Source organism: Cervus elaphus, chromosome 7, assembly GCF_910594005.1.
Source record: "Cervus elaphus chromosome 7, mCerEla1.1, whole genome shotgun sequence".
In the NCBI taxonomy this organism is placed as follows: Eukaryota; Metazoa; Chordata; class Mammalia; order Artiodactyla; family Cervidae; genus Cervus; species Cervus elaphus.
Genome location: NC_057821.1, coordinates 18,607,006 through 18,613,010, shown reverse-complemented (window position 1 = coordinate 18,613,010; position 6,005 = coordinate 18,607,006). Strand labels below are relative to the sequence as shown.

Genomic DNA, 6,005 nt, shown 5'->3' with positions numbered 1-6,005 from the left:
CTGAGCCACACGCCTAAGGTCACCCAGCTTTTAAGTGGCAAGACCAAGGTCCCAGCCCAGCTCCGCCTGCTCCAGAGTCCTTTTTCTAATTGCCTTCTCCCACATTCCCATGGTAACTCCTTCCTAGGTTCCACCTACCTGGTTAGCATGCCCCAGCCAAGCCCTCCCTGTCGCCTTGATCCCCAACCTCTATCTCAGGCAGACATTCGGCCTCTCCCAGGCCCACTCCTACTTTCCCCTTGGCCACCTGCTTTCCCGGTGGACCCCCATCTGCCCCTTCTCCCAGCCTCTCCTCACTTCTCTGTACCCCCTAGAGTGTGGTCCAGGGGCTGGGTGCCCACAAAGGGTATCTGAGACCCCTCATGAAGCCCCCAGGCCTGCATCACAGGCTGAGAAAGGCCTTGGGTGGGGGATCCAGGTTTCACATTCTGGGGTGTCGTCACCCCACCCCCCATTCCTGAGGTTGAGCCGGTCAGCCACGGAGGAGGTGGCCCTCTAGGGCCCAGAGGGGCTGGGGACCTGGGCCTTGGCAGCTGGCCTGGCACATGCCCGACGTGGCCAGCCTGAAGGTGACGTGCCTGTCTCTCTGGAAGCCGCTGGCTTATCAGAGGGGAGTGAAGGGGCTGGGACAGCCCGTCTCCTGGGACGTGCCGGGACTCACGTCACCCGGGGGTGTGCATGTGTGCGTGCGTGCATGTGCCCGCCCAGGGCAGCCCGGCTGGGCCCCGGAGGAGGGGTGGTGGGAGCTCTCGATTCACCACAGGCTTCCCCTGCGTTTAACAGTGCAGTGTCTGGGACCCAGCAGGCCTATGGCCTGCTTTCGCTGTTATTCTTTTATAGTTAGGAGCTTAAATCACATTTTCTTTCCCCCCAAGGCAAACCCATCTTTCACATGGAACCCCAGCTGATGGGCATGTGTGTACGTATGTGTGTGTGTCTGTGTGTGTGCTGGACCAGGAGCACAACTGCCCAGGCTGCATCCTGGCTCCACTTCTCTCCCAGCTGCAAAGTCATCCTTTCGCAGACTCAGCTGCCACTCGTCAAGGAGGCCCGCAGCACCTGGAATGGTTGTTGAGTTTGAAATGAAACCCGGGCTGTGCTGAGTGTAAACACCACCGTGCAACAGAGATGTGCATGTGGGGGGGTTGCTGGTCAGCATCTTCCATTTCTACTGAGCGCTGTGCCAGGGCCTGCAAGAATGGCTGATGGATTCCTGGCTCCTCTTGTTTAGGATTTAGCTCGTGCCCTTGAAAATGAATTGGGTTGCCTTGGCCCCTGAGATGTAGAAGCTGGTGGGGTGAATCCATTGGGTGAATGAATGGACGAAAGAATAAGTGAAGATACCTGATTTTACAGGTGTTGAGGTAGAAGGTCACTGCCCAGATGGGAGGTTATGTGGGTGGGTGGGTGGAGGTGGGGCTGGACCAGATGGCTTTTGAGGTCACTTCCCATTGTTGGTTCTTTCCAGGTTCTGTGACGTGAGCTGACTTGTCCCATCTTTTCAAGAGCCTCTCACCCCAGACCCTCTGAGCAGCCAGTGCTGTGCTGGGCACAGTATTCTGTCTACACAGTCCTGCCCTCAGGGTTTCCTGGGTCAAGGAGAATTCCCAGTGAGCAGAGCCAAGGCTGATGCAGGACCTACGTGCTGGGCCACGGGTGAGGCTGGGGAGCGGAACACTCTTTGGGAGGTCATGGCTGGGTGTGGGGAAGGGGATTTTCAGTCCTCTGTGGATCAGCCTGGAAGGCTTCCTGGAGGAATCTGTGTTGAATCTCAGTGAGAGCACGCCTAGTCCCAGCCATCCCAGGTTTTTGGTAACTAGCATGCCCCTCCCCTCTGCTGGCCATGCCCCGCCTATGACCCTGGAGGGCAGGAGGGAGGGGTGCTGGCTGTGGCAGGCGTGGGAGCTCAGGAGCTGGCAGGTGTCAGTCCTTGCCGGCCCATCTGGCAGTCTCTAGGGGGGCTGGGGCTCTTAGGTGTGGTTCTGATGCTGTGTGGTCTTTGTTGTTCAGTCTAAGTCCTGCCCTTAGCTGGTTCTAACCTCTTAGAGCCTGTTATCTCCCCTACAAATGAGTGGTCAGTAAAGGGACCACCAGCGTGAGCTCTGGGTGGGGGTCTGCTCGGAGCTGCAGCCCAGCCCCAGACCTCGTGCCCTGGGCTGAGTTGGGGGGTGGGGTGATCCTTCCTCTCTTTGCGGGGTCACCTCCTGCAGGGCCTTCTGGGGGCTGGAAATGACCCCCAGCAGAGTCGACTCCCTGGGTCTTGCACCCCCTACCCCCACCCCAGGTCCCTGTGCCCCGTTTTGTCCCCTCGGTATTACATTCCGCAGAGGAAAGTGATCCCTCACTCAAGGCCTGAGGATTACAGGCTGGAGAGAAGTCGGCGTTGCCCTGGGAACGCTCACGTAGCCCTTTTCCGTTTTCCCATCAGTGCCCTCCTCCTTCTGCCAAAGGCTGGGGGCGGGGGCGGGGGGGGGGGGATGATCCTGGCTGAGGTTGGGGGGCTGATCAGCCCTTCCCTCCCTCTCTGAGGGTCAGCAGCCCTGGAATGGGGGTAAACTGTGCTGAGCTTCTAGTAGGCCTTCTCAGGAGGTGGTTAGGGGTCAGGGACCCTGGGGTCTCCAAGTGTCTGGACTCCCCTGCCCCCTCACTTCTACCCTGACGCCCCTCCTAGGCTGAAGCCCCTCCACCCCTACTAAGCTGGGGATTTCCGCAGGCTGAGCCAACCGCCTGACCCTCATTATGGCGCCTTCATCCAGTTGGGGTTAAGCTCCCGGTGGCCTTCCCTGCCCCCCGCCCCAGAGGCCAGGCCGGGGGTCAGAGATTCAGGAGGCTCAAGCCTGCTGGGTCCCCTCGGGGAAGGGCTGTTGGCTCGTCTTCTCCCTGGGGCCCCAGGGGTGGAGAGGCAGCTTGCCCTGGGGGTCTGGGTGGACAAGGGAAGATGTGCAGGGAATGCTCCGGGAGGAGGGGGTGGTCCTTCAGGGAAGAGGGAGCTGATGGCCTTTAGAGGGCAGTGAAGTCGAGAGATTAGAAATCCCAGGGGCTGCTTTCACAAATGTAGAGTCATCTAGAAAGAGTTTTAAAAATACTCAGCCCCACGCCTCCTGATTTTTATTTCATCAGCCAGGACTGGAGCAAGCATTGGTATTTAAAAAAAATCCTCCTCGGGTGGCTCTCATATTCAGCCAGTTTGAAAATCACTGCTCTACCTGACGACGCCCCATGGTACTGCCAAGGAGACTGATGAGCCATCAGAAGGCCCTTGAGGGAGGTAACTTCACCAGCTGGGCAAGACTGGGTTGGAACTTGGGACAGGCCACTTCCTCTTGGCTTCCTCCATCTGCTGGAGGCTTGCCAGGTCTCACGTAATTATTTGGGTCCTTCGGAGCTGTGTGACTGAGAACAAGTGTGCCTGGTGATACTAGGCCCCAGTGATAAGAAGAGAAGGAGATGATGCCTATAAGGCCCCAGCAGCACTTGGGGGAAGGGTAGCCATTGTCCTTCTGCTGGGGCCAGGGTCTAGGCAAGGCCTCCACCATCTTATCCATCAAACAGGCGCGACCCTCAGAACTCCAGCTACTCTCAGGTAGAGTAGGGTAGTGGATATCCTTGAGGTTCCCTGGGCCCTGAGAGGGAGCTGGGAGGTGCAGGGGAAGTGCCGGAAAGAAGGGTTCCCTCACCCTTGAACCTCACACCTTTCTTGTTGGGGGTGTCACTGTATCCTGCAGATATAGAAATGGCCACCAGGTGTCACCCTCAGCTCATGCTTGAAGTGAAGGCAGTGCAGAAAGAGGGAAAGGGGCTGGGTGGAGAGGAAGGCACGTCTCCTGGAGTGAGTGAACTTGGAGAGTGCCTGATGCTTTGGGGGCGGGGGAGGGGCTGTTAATTTCTGCAGGAAGGTGCTCTGCAAAGGTTCATTTGTCTGCCTTCAGAATTCTCCTTCCCATGCTGATGGCAAATCACAATTCAACAGGTTCTTTATAGGGCACCTGTTGCACACAGGGGTGGGAGGGTGGAAGGGGGGGGTGGAAGGGTTGGGGGACAGGGGTGGAGGGGGGAGGTGGGGGGAGGCTTAAGAATCTTACTGAACACCTACTCTGTACCAGATCCTATACACACAGGAGGCCACTCAATATTCATAGCAACCTGGTAAAGTAAGTACCATGATTAGTCCCATGTTACAGGGCAACTGAGGCTTATACTGATTATGTGTTGGGCCCAAGGTCACCCAGCTGGACAAAGTTGGAGGCTTGTCTAGAGCCTAACTTCTTTCTCCTTTACCCATTTAGTCAGGGGACAGGAAACCTGCAACGGTCTTCCCACCAGGCTGGGAGAGGATGTGGTGGGTGGCGACCCAACCCTGCCTGGCTCTGCTAATCAAGAACCAGCGAGGAGCTCAGAGAGGCCTGCTGCCAGCCTGCCGGGTGCGGGTTGATGGGGGGGGGGGGGGGACCTGTGCTCACTGGGGTGGGTGGAAGTAGGGTTTGGGTGCAGGCTGGGTGTCAGGCAAGGGCAGGCCACAGACACAGCAGCAATGAGGGGCTCTCACCACCTGCACACATACTCCTTGGAGCAAACTTCCCAGCTCAGAGTTACTTCAGTTTCCTCACCTGTCAATTCTAGGGGCCAACTTTGCTCATCCAATACCTTGTCCCTGTCCCCTGCTGGACTCTGAGCTGACCACTCCTCGGGTCAGGTACTAAGATGGACATGATCTCAGCCATCCCTCACCTGCAACCCTCCACTTTCAGCTTAGATCAGCTTTAAAGTTTCTTTGATTATGCCGCTTACCAATGAAACAATTGCTGAGCATGCATCTGTAATAGAAACATATTTTCATATTGTTTACTTTGTAAAACACACACTAAATGGAAAAAGATGAGATGAAAAAATAAATGTCCTAATATTTTCCTTCTGCACCTCCGTTACCCACACTCCCCACCCTCCAAGGGCACTTTAGATCCAATTGCTCCAGGAAATGGAGGGTAGTCAGTCCAACCCAGCTCAGGAGGGAAGTGTGGTCAATGTTCTGGAACATCCTTGCCCACCCCTTCATGGCCCAGCACCAGAAGAGAGACACTTCAGTGACAGCAGGTGGGAGCGCGGGCAGACGGGGAGCATGAGCAGGGCCATGTCAGGGAGGGGTTTCGACAACCTGGACAAGAGGCAGGTTTTCATTTTATACCCTGATGCTTACAAAGTTTTGTGATTAATTTTTTTTACTGTCCCAGAACATATAGAACCAGGACATTGTGTTCTAGGTAGTTATCTGATATGTGTCCTTCAGGTAGTTCTATTCTGTTTCCAACAGTTTAAAAGTCCACCCCCTCCCCCGCCTCCTGGAGTTGGGAGCACTCCTTCCAACACACACACACTTGGGACAGGAAGGACAGACACAGCTTAGGTGCCTTGTCCTCAGAGGCTTCATCCTCCACTGCCCCTCCCTGGTTGGAGGCCCCTGTGTCGTCCTTGCCTGGACGGGCCCTCCTGCAGGGTCGGCACTTGGGGACCTGCGTGAATAGGAGATGGAGGAGAGGAGGGGCAAGAGGCTGTATCTGGGGTACAGAAGTGAGCCCCCCCTGACTGAGAGAAGTCTTGAGAGAAGCCCCCTGTCCCCCAGCCCAGGCTTGGGGCTGGAAAGGACCAAATGGCTTACAAAGGCATCTGGCTGCCGGCCCTCCCCCAGGGTGGCAGCCATGGTGGCTGGCCCAGTGTGGATGCCTTTGTGTTCCTTGACTGTGTGTCTGTTTCTGCAGTCACTGGGTGCTTGTTCTGTGGGGTGAGGGGTGTGGGGGTGGGGGCATGGCCTGTGGCTGGGCAAGTACGTGAGGCTGGGCACGAACAGCCTCACCTACCAGCCCTACTCCTGCCAGGTACAACCAGCTGCTGCGGCTGCCCGCCATCCGCCTCCTCCCTTCCCTGGGCCTGGCCAGGCCGGGGGGCAAATGACTTGGCGGGCACCTCCCCTCACTTGGACCCACTGGGGCAGGGCCGGCTCACCTGGGCAC

The 6,005-nt window shown here is 57.1% G+C and overlaps 1 long non-coding RNA gene across 1 annotated transcript; it reads left to right on the top strand.

The window, feature by feature from the left end:
- Nucleotides 1–1,483: 1,483 nt before the first annotated feature.
- Nucleotides 1,484–4,421, top strand: LOC122697744. The gene is made up of 3 exons (XR_006342165.1): nucleotides 1,484–1,656; nucleotides 3,121–3,268; nucleotides 4,287–4,421. It is a non-coding gene; the product is annotated as an uncharacterized LOC122697744 (long non-coding RNA).
- The last annotated feature ends 1,584 nt before the right edge of the window (nucleotides 4,422–6,005 follow it).